This window comes from Heliangelus exortis, chromosome 21, assembly GCF_036169615.1.
Source record: "Heliangelus exortis chromosome 21, bHelExo1.hap1, whole genome shotgun sequence".
Classification (NCBI taxonomy): domain Eukaryota; kingdom Metazoa; phylum Chordata; class Aves; order Apodiformes; family Trochilidae; genus Heliangelus; species Heliangelus exortis.
Window position 1 is genome coordinate 2,998,050 of NC_092442.1, and position 15,989 is coordinate 3,014,038.

Here is a 15,989-nt window from a genome sequence, read left to right on the forward strand (position 1 = left end):
TTTTGAGGCACTGACCTGTCCTGTGTTACTTCATATGTGTGAAACATCAACATTTTTACTCCTTCAGTGTTTCCTCTGAATTAGAGGTACATAAATGGTTGGAGTCTAATAAATAGACATGTGTGGGTGCTGTTTTTATTGGTCTGATGCCGGGGCAGTAACAAAAGCATCACAGTTATACAAGGCACCTGGGAGCAAGTAAGGGAGAAGGGAAAGAACTGCACAGTATAAAGCAGTCTTTTCTCTCATAACTAGCTGGTTGAAAAATAAGTTGGTGAAATATAAAAATACAACAGTGCAAGAGTGTGTGTGTGTGTGTGAGCACGTCAGTGACAGTGGGTCCAGCAGAAAAGTGGCTTTGAGACCTTGATGCTAAACCACCTGAAGTGGAGAGGTTATAGTTTATTCCCAGCTCTGCTTACTGGGTCAGAGAAAGCATCTGGAGCAGAAAATGGGATGCAGGAAGGAGCAAGAGGCTGTGAGGTGAGGCCAAGGGGCAGCACTGGTGCTGGGGGCTGGACAGAAGTGTCTGCTGGGTGAGCTGGAGCTGCAATGTGCCTTCCCAGGGGTGTGCTGGGGAGAGCCTGACCAGGAGGAGACTTGTGCCAGTGTTGAAGTGACACTTGGAGAGAGCTACCAAAACATCTGCATAGAGACTGACTGAAAGGGTAACACAGGTAGGAAGTGTTTGCTGCAGATATTTCATATGCAGTCTAGAGCAGGAATGCACTAAGAGAAAGAATATACATTTTTATTGACTGCAAATGGGATAGATCTCAATGTTACATTTGTTTTGGGAGACAGCAACTCAGTCCCTAGCCTTGGGGTATTTCTCCCACACAGAAATAACAACTGGATATCTTGGGCTGTTACTACATGATCCTGAATTAGTGTGTTCTACAACACTTTTCCACATTGTGAGCTCTTCTCATTGTAGTTAATAGCTTCAAACACAGATTACAAACCTGCAAGTTTTTCCATAGATGATGGATGCAGGTGATGTTCATCTGTTTTCCTTTTTTACTCATTTAGGCATTTTGGTTCATCCAGGGATCTGAACAGCAGACAGTTCCTTTAAATGAGAAGAGGAAATGTGAGGTGTGTAGGAGAGGGAGGGCCTAATTTTAAGTGCTAGTCAACTGCAACCACTGATAATCTGGAGCCTGTTCAAACCCGTTTAGAGAACCGTTGAATTTTTAAGTGCCTTTTGATTCTCTCTTTCATTTATTTTAACTGATCTGCAGGGATTAGGAGCTTGGTAGGGGAACACCATAATGCTTGCCAAAATGTGTGAATAATTAGAACGCCAACGATGTGTGCCAGATAGGAGGGGAGTATTCACACTTCTGATTAGATTCACTGAAACACTGTTGTAAATCATGGCTGCCAAGATAACTTAGAGCTGTCTGAAGTTTCTGCTGCCAGAGGAGCCAGCTGTGGTACAGAATTTGTCTGCCTCCACCTGTAGGTGGGGACGTTGTGAGCAGGTGATTTATTTTGCTGTGAAGCAGGAAGGACAGAGGTTTGGAGGTGTGGTGTCACACAAGTTGTGCAAAGAAGCTTCAGATACTAACATGTGTGTGCCTGCTACTGAAAAGCAGGTGAAGAGAGGACAGGTTACTGTTCAGAATCTTATAGATTCACCAGCATTATAGGAATCTTTGCATTCCTTGGACCAGACTTTTTGACAAATTTCAGTAGCAGGTACAATGACACAAAAAAAAGTGGTTTAGGGCTTATATGGCATCCCTTTTTCTAATCCATAATAGTCAGGGAGTTGCAACAAAGAGCAACATCTTCCTGATGTTCTGCATCACTCCTGCAGACAGCCAAAGTGCAGCTGACCCACTGTGGTCCTTCCTCCCTGCTGCTCTGTGTTCACCCAAGGGCTGCCTGGAGTGGTGAGTAGCCACAGGATTGCAATGCTGAGCAGGCACTTTACAGGCAGATGATATTACTGGTACAGAAAGATGATTAAACTTCCAGAAATACTATTTTAAAATATATATGACTTGTTTGTAATCGTGCCTTTCCTTTCATGTGATCCCATTTCCACACATTTAGTCCCAAAGGCAGCGCTGCATCGGTGTCAGAAGGAGAAAATGGGGCTCTGTGTTCCCAAATAAGGGGCTGAGTGAGTGGTAGAGCTCAGTGGAGCATTAAATCACACCTACATGCAGTTCAGATTGCCTCTGTGATCTTAACAAGTACTGTGCTTGCCAAGGAGAGAATGCACACCTCAACATGATCAGCTAGAAACCCACTGGGAATGAAGCATGCCCAGGACAGTAGCTCATACACTCTTGAGGAGCTCCAGCTCTCATGTTGCCCTTAGATTTTTCTGGTTTGGGAGATGGTGTGGGGCATGGCTGTGCTGGAAGGGCTGTACCTGCTCTTCACCAAGCCACCAGAGCCAAAATAACCCTGTCTGCACACACCTCCTGGATCTCCCTTCTTCCTTTGCTGTGTACCTATAAGCTCAACAGCAGTAAAGTCACATTTCCCAGATCCTGAGGTCTCTACCAGGTCTGTAAAGGCAAACCTAGGCACAGGACTAGCTACTGAGGTTTTTTTCTAAAACTTCAAAGCCCACTCTGGATGTGTTGGGTCCAGGTTGCAGGGGGTGGAATAGATGGTGGAAGAGATTTTTTTGGGAACAAACTGAGCATGGATTCACATGGTATTTTCTTCTTGTCCATAAAATGCTCTGAAACTGCTCTTACAGCCAGCATAGCTCTATCCAGAAGTGTCATAGTAGAAGGTAGAGTCAAGGCATCATTCATAGTAAAAGAAAGAGCAAAAATCCAGTGAACAGCATGAATTAGGGACTTACATGGGAGTGTTTCCAATATTTGATTGAGAGGAGGGAAACTTCATGTTGCTATTTCAGTGATTTATAATTTCTATTGATTTTGTCTCTTTCTAATAGGAAGCCTTTGTTTCTTTTGCTTTTAAATTGTCATTCTTTAACCACAGCCAGTTCCTGTCATGCCATATTCCTATTTTTCCTTTTAATTTCCCTTTTTTAATAAATGGAATGCTTCAACCCCCCCAGATTTAAACAAATAAAGGGAATTCAAATCTATATCCATGTTACAAAAAGCCTAGGATGGTAGTTAGGAAGAAAGCCCTTTTAAAATCAGAAATATTTGTTGTGCTGGTGTTTGCAGAGGCTCAGGTAGCACGGATGAGTAGGGCAAGATTTCTTCTGTGGTAGTAACAGATGAGTGCAGTGTTGTCTGGAGATGCCCTTCCCTCTCTCCTCAGTAAGACAGAAACCCTCTTTGAAGCAAAGCAGCAATACAGAGTACAAGGGTAAAGGATCATGGAACAGGACATGACAGAGGATGGCTTGTAACCCAAATGGAATGGAGAAAATGAGCAACACATGAGGAATGTAAAGAGAGGGAAGAGACACATCAAAATCACCTAACCATCTCTGATGTCTTTAGAAATGGAGAGACAGAAGAAATAATACATATGACTCCCTTTAAATCATAAAAACTGTTTTTCACAATTCAGTGGAGGTATGAAGGAGATTTCTGTGGAAGGCTGTGATCCTTGTAAAGTCCCTGTGAATCACTCAGTGCAAATTAACATTTGGCAAGGGGAAGAAAAAAAATACCTTCAGCATTGCTTGGCCTTTTAACTACATAGACAACTTGTTCACACAGTGGAAGTCTTCCTCTGGAAAAGGTCACAATCAATATTTGGCATCTTTGGTGCTATCTCTCTGCTTCGTGTCTTACATGCCCAGTCTTACCTGTCAAAACCAGTTTAACAAATTGCAATTTGTCTTGTTGTTGGAAGTCTTTGCTCTCCTTTGCCATTCCTACCCTCCCACCCCTGCTCTGACCATGGTTTTTTTTTTCTTTTTGTGACAGTGCATAAATAGCTTGAACTGGCACACAGAAATACTTGAATCAGTTCAAAGGTTGTATCCAGAGAGCTGATTTCCAATGGCAATAAACTGGTGAGAGGTTTTGCTGTGTGACTGTCTGCCTTGATGCTGTCAGTTATAAGAAACTATTCTTGGTAGAAGTCTGTTTAAAGATATGTTTTTTCTTTTGTGACTCTAACAGACTGAGTGTTATCAGAGTAGTGAGGAGAAGAAGAAACTCTGCCCATGAACAGGATGGGTGGGTGGGTGCCTTCTTCTACCATTTGTCAGAATACTGGGCTAGTGGATCCTTAGTCCCATCTCCATCACCTCCTCTGGAGCATCTTCCTTGTCTTCCAAACAGATCCACCTGGAAGGGTGGCTGGGAACTCTATAGAGTACTGCTGTTTCTTGGAAAAGAACTGCAAACTGGTGGTTGACATTTTTTTTATTTTTTTTGTTTTTGTTGCAAGAATGTGCCTTACGTATTTCAGAAGATTTATGAGTATGAGTCTTTTCTGCCAGCAGGATAAATTAGTGATTTTACTGCAGTTCTGCTGGTGTGAGTTGATCCTAAGTGAAGAAAGACTCTGTGCCCTAAGTGTGCAGCACTTTTAAAGAGAGCCATGAGGGTGACAGTTCTAAGAAACTCCCTTTTAACAACTGGATTTTACCACTGCCCCATTTTAAAAGCCCAGCTCAGGACCAGAAATCCAGTTTCACACAGACCCAGGTACTCTCTGGCCTCTCCCTGGCAGCAGTGGGCAAGTTGCTAAGGATGATAAAGCCCAGGGCTTTGCTGGTGGGGAATATTTTCCACATCCCATCTGCATCCCTGTAGAACTTGACCATTAGTCAGGCTACTCCTAAATGATGCATCTCTTTTTAGAGATTTCTACTGATAACAAATGAAAGAGCAGGTTTTTTTTTTTCCTTCCCTCATTATGCAGGCAGCTGTGTGACAGCGTTCTGACAAACTGTGTTATCTCAGGCTTCCAGCTGCAAGCTGTTCTCATCAATACTGCTGAGAACTGTTTCCTACTAACCCTTCCCCTTTATGCCCATTTTTATCAGAATTTAATTTTAATGTGAGGACAGTCAAATATAATGCCAGATGTGGGAAGCAGATAGTTTCCTTTGTATAAGAACATAGCAGGGGAGGTCTTCTGAAGGACCAGCCACACAGAGTGTGGAGGGACAGTGCTGCAATCATTATGTTTGATTCCTGTGGATTGTTATTTTTTTTTTTTTATATTATTATTATTTTTCTAAAGTCGCCATTTCAACCTTTCCTCACATTTGTCTTGGCAAAGAACTGGAAAGAGAAATTAAACAACAACAAAAAAAGAGCTATAATTTAAAAGAAAGTAAAAAAGGAAATGTGCATCCTTTGGTTCAAGTTCACAGTGTGCTGGCAGGTGCTCAGGCTGCTTTTCTGTTGACTCCTTTCAGCTATTCTAATCTAGCAAAGAGAACTGCAAAACAGCTGCAGGAAAATCTTGTTTGGCATCTACTGAAATTACTATTTCTGAAAAATGTGACCTCATTTCCTCAGGTGGAGCACCCCAACCTCACTTAGGGAAGGTACAAGCAAATCTCTGTACACTGGGGATACAGAAGGATTGAATACATCTCCCTCTAGCACTGGGTTGGGTTTGCTTATTTTACTAGCTGTATTTTGACAGATATGCTGAGTATTGTTGGAGAATCAGTTCCAGTTTTGATCAATTGCAAGTGAAAAGAGCCAGACCAAAACCAGGCTGCCCTTCACAATTTTTATACTGATAAGCAATGAAAAAAATAGGCTTGAGAGAGGATTTATCCTTGTATTTTAGTCATCGTTGTTGCCATCATAATCAAGAGCATCATGCTGAGGCCTCCAAACTTATTTTGTATTTATTATTACCTGCAGGAATTTCTCTGCTGAGGCTGATTTAGGAGTGCCAGGCCCCCATCTCCCCATAGCCATAGAGCAGAACAGCCTAACCCAACCTGTGTACCCATTTGATTTGGGGTTTTTTCTTCCCAATGGGGTATTCTACAATTAGCTTTAACCTCCCTAAAAGAGTGGCTTGTAGGATCAACTTTGACTTCTTGTGACCCTGTAGCTTTTAGGCTGATTTTTAACTCATTTATGACACTGAGCAACTCTTCATTGCACTTCCACAAATGAAGTTAGAGTCCCAGAAGAATTAGTTTCATGCTCTTGAGTGGCATGGTAATTTATTAGTCCAAGATTCCTTGTAATTTAGTGCTCTATTTTAAGTAGTTCAAACCTAATTAATAGAATAGGGTTTTTGTAGGAGTAATGTCATTTATACCTATATATAGAAAAGCTATCTTGTTAATTAGGTTTGTATTATTTTAAAATAGACACCTAGATATACACACATTTGTGTTGATTTAGGTACCTAATGCAGGCCCCATTGGCCTGAATCCCTGCTTTGCTCTTGCTGTTTTTTTACCTTCTCACTGATGTTTGCACACATGCTGTTAACCAAGACAAAGAAAATTCAGCTGTGTCTAACAAGGAGAGTGGAATAAGATGTAAGTTTATTGAATAAGGGAGAAAATCACATTAACCCCATAAAATACTCAAGGTACACACTTGGAAGACCTTCTTTAAAGCTATTGTGGAAAAATATCTGTTCTTGTCAAAAGCTGTCCTGCATTGCTAGTGAAAAGGTATTAGGTGCAGGTGTCAAACATGCCTAATGAGGCATGAGGAGTCGACAGCAAAATAACAGAGATTATAGGTACAGAGGATTGTGAATGAAGTGTGAATAGCAGCCTGGATGTATGACTGACACAGAAAAGAGAAGAAGACAGGCAAGAAGAAAGAAGATCCATCACTCACTTAAGGAGAATGGACATTCTGAAACGCTTGATTGATATCTTCCCATCCAGTAATCCTACAACTTTTAAGATCTACATTTAAAAATAACCTAAATTGTTCCTCCAAGAAATGGTGAGTTTATTATAGGCCTTCAGGGTATTTTGCCCAACTCTGAGAACAGGGAAGAAACATAATAAATGGCTCTGTGTGTGTGTGTATTAGCAGATAGAAAGTTGGAGCATACCAGTCTGCTTTGTCAAATTAACAGCCTGTTTATGAAGTTAAAAAGGGGGGCTCAGGGAGGAAAGGCAGAAACCCCCACTTTGTCCTTAAATAATTCAAGCAGCTGTAGTTAAATCCTAAACTCTTACTTGTTCCATTCATCATCTAGAAGTAATTTGCAGTTGAGATGTATCTAACATCCTCTCCATTTCTGGAGATGTTGTTCTGGAGTTGTATCTAACAGCATCTGGAGGCAAATATGAAGGCCAGTTTTTAAGGAATTGTTTCAGGGAAGGTTGATCTTCCTGACTTTTTTATTGCCCAGCCCTCCTCTCCATCTGTTGCTTTCTTTTGTTGGATGGATTCAAAAAGTCCCTTTATGTCTAAACCATAAATCAAAAATGCTTAAGATACGAGCAATTTCATAGATGAAATTCCAAATGTTATTGGTGTTATGAAAATGTCTGGACAGCTAATGTCAGAGTTAAAGCCTTATCCCTGATATATTTCCATCTGAACATAAAAGTCCATGATAATAAGCTGCTGTGCCTTTCTTTGGTCTCCATCTTAATGAAACAGCAGGGTAATATTTAAAGTTTGTATCAGTGTGACAGATACCTTGCCTCTTGGCTAAAAGAAAATAATTACCCTGCTCAGATAATTCCTGCTATTGGCATATTCAGAAACAGCCTGGGGGCTCGCTCTTGCTGCCTTTGAACTCGGTGGGAGTTTGGGGATTGACTGGAATGGGAGGAGGTCCTCAGTCTCTGTGGATGTATTGTACCATCCAGGTCTTTTTTTGGGCTCTATGTTACCCCTCTGAGTGTCCATGGCCAAATGCAGAGCCTTAGTTAAAAAGCCTCTTGTGTTTTCCTTGCTGAGTAAAACGAGCAGACTCTAAAGCTTCATGGGCTGAGGGGGGAAAGGCAGAAACCCCCCGTTTGTGCTTAAATAAGCAACACAAAAGAATTGGTGTGACCACTGCTAAAATGAGCCAGCTTCTGGCTCCTTTTACCAGACTAGATGTGGGAGACACATCCCTTTATTTCCAAAGGGCCGAGGGTCTCGGGGCACAAAGTGGGTGCAGCCGGGAGGAATCGTCTGCCTGCACGTGGCAGCAGATGGCTTCTTCCCTCCCTCCCTCCCTCCCTCCCTCCCTTTTCCCTTCAGGTTTTCAATCCATGAATAACAGAAGTTATTTAAAAACAACAACAATAACAACCCCCCCACACACACCTACAGGGAATTGTTTCCCCTCAGGATAGATGGAAATATAAATGAAGTAATAGGTAGACCGCCTCCATTTATTTTTTTTTTTTTTTAATTATTTTTTTTTTTTTTTTAGGAGGGGGGGAAGTGTTGACTGCTGTTTGCTTATACCCCAGCGGTGTTAACAAGCAGTAGATTGTTAGTGACAATCACACACTCTCTGGCACTTAAAGCAGAAGGCTTGATTTAATCGCAGAGCTGTCATTTATTATTCTGTTGTGCTATTCCGCAGGGGGAAACGACTGATCAAGCGCCTGCTCCCCAGAGCACAGGGCTTTTTTTTTTTTTTTTTTTTTTTTTTTTTTTTTTTTTGTTATGTCTAAATCCTCAATACAAATTGCAGTATTTCTGGACTCCCAGCGGGACCCATTAGTGCCTGTGGGGCATTAAAGATCATTAATAGTGCTGTCAGATGGGGAGAGAGAGAGGGAGGGGGAGAGAGAGGAAGCCAGCAAGCCAGCCAGTTGCTTAGCTTTCTCAGAAATCGGAAATTAATACATCTGCTTCATTAATACTGGCCTGTGTTTGATGTTTGTTAGCTGGCAGCTTTAATGATGTAGGTTAGCACCAGTCAGGCGCTTGCATGAATTGGATTCTTTCAATTACCTAAAGTTCCTTTTCCCCATCCTCCACCCCCCCTCTTTCTCTGCCCAAAAAGTCAGCCCTTAATTAGCAACTCTAAAAGAAGAGGAAGAAGCAGGAAAAAAGGCTGGGTTTTTTCCTTCCCCTCCCCAAGTGTGACAGCCACGATTTGCAACCTTGCCTGTATCCCATTAACTGTAGCTCTCTTCCAAGAATTTAACTGTATGGTAATGGAGAAGAAATGTTTTAATCACTGTGAACAACATGTTAATCAGTGCTGTGACTGAACACTAGGTATTAATTGGGTTAGGGTAAAGTGCTAATGTTTGCATCCAAGAATGGTGCTGTCGAGTGCAGAGAAGACACAGATTCAGTGCTTTTGGCAGATGTTAAATCCAAGGCTGCTTTGATTGACAGGGTGACAGGAACAGGGAATGGGTTCAGCTCAACCAGAGCATGGATGGAAGTGCCTTGTGTCTCCAGCCTTCATTTCCCTTTCCTGGACCAGCTGTGGTATCCAGCAAAGTTACCCAGGTCTTCTCCTCTTCTAACATTGCCTCGCCCCCTGTCTTTGCTTGCTTGGTCCTAACACAGGGGCTGGGGTCCTTTTTGTCTGGTTTGTGGATTTTGTCAGACATGTGCAAGGGCTCTGTGCTTTGATCTTTCCTCACTGATCCCTGCTCATCATGTAACATCAGGCATTTCAGGATGGAGGTTTGTGGGATGTATCCAATCCTCACTGAGAGATGAGTATCCAATCCTCCTACTGAGATGGTCTAGTGATAGGCAGTGTTGCTCACCTAACCCATGGCCATTTGCCTCTCAGAAAATCTAGGTAAGAGACCCAGCCTGCAGCTCTATCAGGAGAGAGGAAAGCTGGGCTGGCTGAGTGTAGCTGCCAAGGTGCTGCTGCAGCTTTCTGGAGAGCTGCCCAAGAGAGAGGCAGGAGGTATGACCAGAGATTTTGTTACCTAGCAGGTAACACCCTCATCCTGCTGTAATGCTGCTTCTGCCTGATGGATGGATTATGCCTTGAGACTGTCACTTCCTTCCTGTCTTCTCCTCACTCCCAGGAGATATTAGTTGGTAACCTCACTCTTCCAGTCCTGAGAAGCCATTACATTTAAGGAATTTCCATTGAAAACCTTTGCAGAGCAGGAGAAGTGCTCTTCCTCCTGTGACCTCCATGCAGGCAGTGTGGTCAGCAGCAGGCTGAAACTGGGTCTGTTGGGACAGAACAGTAGTACAGAAGCAGTAGTAGTACAGAAGTAGTACTAGGTACTACTTCTTAGCAGTACAGAAGCAGCAGTGAAAACAGGAATGAATTTCAAAGGCAAGATAGACCATCTGTGGAGTGGGTTTGGGGTTTTTTGGTCTCTTCTGTGTAATGTCGAAGTGCAGTGGCTCATTACAAAAAATGAGTTGTTTCCCACCACATTTTGTAAAATCATGGAATAGTCTACTCTAGTCTGCTCTAACATGATCAGTGTTGCCTTGTGATGCTAAAACTGCAGCTCATGTTGAGAAGTCTCATGTTGGTTCCTCACAACTCTGCTCTGCATGTTTTAGGAGGAGTTTTCCACATGCCACATTTTTTCCTTGTATCATCATATGGTGTGAACAAAATAGTCCAGCAGCAGCCAGTTACACCAGTGGCTGATTTCTGTGGTTTAAGAAAGACACTTCTTGTCACTCAATTAGCCATGAACCATTTCTAACGGGGATACTGGGGGATACAACACACATGAAAAGAAAAGACAGGTTGCTTTGTGTTTGGCATTTGCCTTCTCTTTAGGACTTAAACTAGACTAGGGAAGACTAGGCTAAAATCCAGAAAAGAATTTATCTTTTTCTCATGTCCACAACACCTTTCCTTGTTGCAGCAGGTCCAGGAAGATCTTTTAGAACAAGCCCCAACCACACTGATGATCAGTGAAGAAACTAAGAGCCAGTTTCTGGCAGAGATCACCATTAGGTGACTCTACTAGTCTGAAGTTTCCAATCCTTTTCAAGGTTTAGCTCCATAAGTGACATTTTGCAGAAGTATCTCACATCTTCAAAGACCCTGGAGGAAAATGTACCATGAAATGGGAAGAACAGGACTGAGATTCATAGCCTGGCTGGACTCCCAGCTCAGCCCCAGCATCTCTGTATAAATCAAGGCCAGACTCTCAGAGGTATTTAGGTGTCAACTCCCACAGAAATTAAGAGGAGTTAAAAGGCAAAACTCCCACAGGGATGAGGCTCTCCTTTTACTGTTTCTGAAACAAGGCTGCTTCTTTCTCTTTCTTTTGTCTTGGCCTTTTAAACTTAGAGGGTGTGCCTGTGTGACACCTGTGTGACACCTGTGTGACACCTGGTGTCCTGCTGAGCAGCAGGGTGTAACAAGGGTGGCATGCTGCTCAGCATGCATGTCTCCTGTCTCTGAACATCAGGACATGGCAGGGGGCTGATGTACCCCTCCAGTCTTTAGCCTGTCTCCTGGGGAGTGCTGTAGCTCTGCTGTCTTGCCCTTGCTCTGCTGAGCTGAAATAATGCTTCTGGTGTCTTCAACAGCAAGGAACCTGCCCCCTGGTTGATCAGGTGTAGCTCTAAGCAGACCCATTTAATTTCAGGTGTTACCCAATTTAAAACTCATTGTTGTCTACTCTAACATGCTCAGTGTTGCCTTGTGATGCTCAAAGTGCACTGTGAGGGGTCATGTTGCTTCCTCACATCTCTGCTCTGCATGTTTTAGGAGTTTTCTCTTTCATGTGCCACATTTTTTTCTTGTATCATCATGTGGTGTGAACAAGCTTCTCTCTCAAGTGACTTCCTGGGAAAAGTCACAAATTCAACTTTTGTGTTGATCACTAAAACAGAAGATTAGGTCAGTTGTAGGTTGTTCAAGGGAGTGGAAATCTCCCTTATGAGGAAAGGCTGAGGGAGCTGGGGCTCTGGCTTGGAGAAGGAGGAGAATGAGGGGTGATCTCATTAATGTTTATAAATATGTAAAGGGTGAATGCCAGGAGGACAAAGCCAGGCTCTTCTCTGTGTTGACCAGTGATGGGACAAGGAGCAGTGAGTACAAGCTGGAGCATAGGAGGTTGCACATAAATATAAAGAAAAACTTTTTCACTGTGAGGGTGACAGAGCCCTGGCCCAGGCTGCTCAGGGAGGTTGTGGAGTCTCCTTCTCTGGAGCCATTCCAAACCCACCTGGATGTGTTCCTGTGGGACCTGCTGGAGGTGACCCTGCTCTGGCAGGGGGTTGGACTTGTTGATCTTTTGAGGTCCCTTCCAACCCCTCACTTTCTGTGATCCTGTGTTCCAGCACTGATGCTCTTTCTGCATGTCAAAAAGAATTCAGACAGTGGTTCCATGGAAGGTAAATATGGGTTTAGGCACTTAATTTGGGATTTTTAAAAAATCCGTGGTCATATGTCATGAAGTTCTAATGTACTAGAAATCCCACTCACTCAAATGTAGTATAAAATTTAAAAGGCACAACTGTGTTCTGGAGGCCTGAATGCTGGATTGAGTATTGCCATCCTGATTTTGCTGTGGACTAGGCAACATCTTTCCCCTGACAGCCAAGGTGGAAACATAAGTATTTCTTGCCAGTTTGTTCCTGCCCAATTCAGGCAAAATAATAAATTGGCAGAAGATATGGCAGAGTGGTCATCCTATAGTGATGAATATGAGACTGTGGCTTGATAACTTCCAGCATCTAAAAGCATTTTTCATGGCATATCAACATGCATTTTTTCATAGCTAAGTGAAATTATTTCATTGCTGATACTCTCATCCTTCTGTTACAAGTAGAGGAACTGAGATATGCTTTGGTTTCCCAGGTGTCCTGTGATAAACAGGCAAAGTCAGCTTTAAAATCTACAAAACCATTCTGTGCTCTGCCAGTGAAGTGCTAATGCTTTCTCCTCCCGTTTGGAGCTGCACACTTTTCCTCCTGAACCTGCCATATCTCAGACTTCCAGTTGCAATATGACACATCTGAAACAAAGTTGATGGGTTTTCTGGGAATACTTCTTACAGCCAGGAAAAGTTCCACCTGGATCAATGGTGACTAATGAAAAGAAAGGAAGAAATAGCACTACATGCCTTGAAAAGAATCACCTAAACTAAGGGAAATGCCTTTCCAGGGAGGGAGGTAGGACTGTAACAACCTGTCTTGCTGGGGAGGCTGCTCAGCACTCAGGGATGCTTGTTTTGAGCTGATTTAGTAGGTTTGAGGAAGACTTTATTGCAGTGTCTGTGCCTTTTCCTTTCCTGGTGGTAGGAAAACACCAGTCCCTGTGCTGTGAAGGTGAGCCCAGTCTGGCGCCACTGCTTTCATGGCCCTGTGGGTTGCTGTCCAGTGCAGAGCTGAACTACCAAGTAGGTTAAGATCCTTGGAAGTGAGACTTTTGTTATATGTAATGTTGCTCCACCACAGACTGTAATTGGATTGGTTTTTTTATTATTGATTATGTGGTTAGCTTTCCTTTTCACAGCAATACATCTCATACAGCATTTAACTTTATAAAGAGAGGAGGGAAGCATCAGGTGAGGATTGACCCTTCCTGTATTCCCAGTCCCCTCCTGCTCTCTCTCTTCTCCCCCACCTCTGTTTTTTTTTCCTGGTTTTATGCTGTCTTTCCTTTCAGCTGTGTCAGGTGAACTGTGGTGAGGCTGTGGCATCTCTGACAGCTGAGTGCAGCAGGAATCTCTCAGGCATGCTTGACAATGCAAGCCCCATTCAGAGAGGCTTCAGAATTTGGCTTTCACCAGTGCCAGCAATTATGAAAGAGGCATACTCAGCTTTAAGCACTCAAGTGCTGATGGACAAAGTGCTGGTTTAACAGATCTGCCTAATGGGGAGCAGGTGAATAAATACACGATTAGAGAGTCCTTCACAATAACAGCCTTATTATCCTGTATTATGTAGAGTTTGAATTTCTTAAAGGGTTTTTTTCTTTTTTTTCTGACTGATTATCTCAATTATATTTAGAAATACATGTCTGATTCCAAACATTTCAACTGATATAAAAAATCAGAGGGTATGAAAATAAGCATGATTGTTCTTCAGTCTTTCCAGGTCATTTAAGGTTACTAAGGGGCAGATTTTGTGGGGTACAAAGCACAAGCCATTCTCATCAACTTCAACAAGTCCTAGCAAAATTCAGGCTTTCAGTGCTGGTTGTGAGTTTTTGTGTGTACTCAGGATAGGGGGGCACTTTCATTGCAAGATGTACAGATAACTTCTTTCTGTATTTTTCTAATTGAGTACAAGGAAAGCCTGTGTGCAGTCAGAGAACAGATTATATTCCCTTTACCAGTGTTGCCCTGACAAGAGGGAGCTGTGTTTAGCAGAACAAAGGGGTATATAGATCACTCAGAGTAAAAAGGTCAATAGTCTCTATCCCTAATGCTGCATTTGTAACACATTTAGCTGTTAATAGCCCTCCTTTGTTGGCCTAATTAGGAGGTAGAGGATACATTTATGGATGGTGCTGATAGCACAGGTAATGAGTGTCCATTCCAGCGATGGGATTTTGAATCCAGGTCTGATCTGGAGATGAATCACTTGAAAGGGAAGCTGGAAATGGTGGGATCATTCAGTGCCTTTAATATTTTCAGTAGAGACCTCTAATGAACAAGTCAGTGCCCTTCAGAACTGTGGTCTTACTTTACAGCTGGGGAGGGTTTCTTTCTTTATTCTTTGGCAACACTTTAATATCAATCACACCAATGTAGTCTGAGGAGCTAGAAATATATTGGGTAATCTCTGTTTTCTGTCTCCAACTTGAAAGACATTGGTTTCATTTTCAGAAGGGATGAATGCTTCAAGCCCAAGTAGAAAAGGAAATTAGAGCTGTAGGGCATGTACAGCAGCTGTGCAAACTCAGTGGAAGGTGTTGCAAGCATATCTGACACTGTCCACTCCAGTCAGCTGGGGTCAGAACCAAAAGTTTTAGCTTAGGAATGAGGGGTACACCACTTTTTTATTCCCTTAGCACGTTTTCACCATTTTGCTTTCCTCCTTTGAGAGAAAATCTCTACAGTATCAACCATGAGCTTTTAATGGGAAAGAGCCCATTAAAACTGGCAACCTGTCATTAAAATGGCACTAGCAAAGGTTTATGGGTTTTGTAAAATGAATGAGTGGAACCAAATGGCAGCAGGACTTTGTTCAGGGGCATTCATCCAAGGATGAGTGACATCTGTGTTACTGTACTACTTTCTAAAGAGTCCACCTCTTTTGTACATCTCTTCATTCTGAACAGAAAGAACCCACTTAGAAAGAACACTTTATTAGGGAGTGTTGCTGAACTGAAGGTTTAAGTCACCTGATGGGCCACTGTCTGAGTGAGATGGGTTGGTGTGGACAAGAGCTACTGGTCTTCAGCATTGGGGCAACCAGAGCTCTGACCAGCACCAGGCTGAGCACAGCACATCCTCATCCACACCAACCAGTCTGCTGTGCTCCCTGGTGCAGCAGCCCCCCAGCACATCCCCCAGGGCTTCTGTGCAACAATATTTTGGAATGCAGAGCAACTGGGCATGGAAATGCCATGAACCTGTGTGCAGTTACAGAGCTGGGCACTTCAGGAAAGAGCTTGACAATGTAGGAGTCACTCACTCTCAGAGGAATATCTCTTAAGTGAAAGCAGAGAGGAGATGGCCTTGCTGCTGCTGCTTTTCCTCCCTCAGGCTCTCTGACTTGACTCTTGAGAAGTCAGCTGGGAAGCTGTACGACTCTACCCACTTGTCAGAAAAACACCTGCAGAGAGAAACAAGTCATGCCTTGTACCTTGGAGCCTGCAAAGCTCAAATCGATCTTGATCCCCATAGACTTACAAGATACTGAGCACATTGCAAGATTCTGTGGGCCCCCAGCTCTCTTTGCTTTCAGCTCCCAGTGGCCCCAGTCAACACCACCAGGGACCAGTGAGCCTCTCACACGTTGGAAGCCACTCCAGGCAAATACATTTGTGCTTTGTTGTGACAAACCACTACTTCATCCCCACCAGGTTGCCTGCGTCCTGATCCAGGGCAGGAAAAGCACCTTTTTATATTGTGCAGAGATCTAAAAAACATTGTGTCTCTTCTCCAGCAATTCTTTCACACCACCTTATCTTTCTTTTTTTAAAAAAAAATAATTTATTTCCCATTTTAAATCATGCACGGTGTAATACAATAAAGCAGTAAATCATGCAAATTG

The 15,989-nt window shown here is 42.9% G+C and overlaps 1 protein-coding gene across 6 annotated transcripts in view; it reads left to right on the forward strand.

Moving 5' to 3' along the window:
- Nucleotides 1–15,989, forward strand: part of AUTS2 (activator of transcription and developmental regulator AUTS2) — a 758,376-nt gene that overhangs the window by 553,653 nt on the left and 188,734 nt on the right. The window lies entirely within an intron of this gene.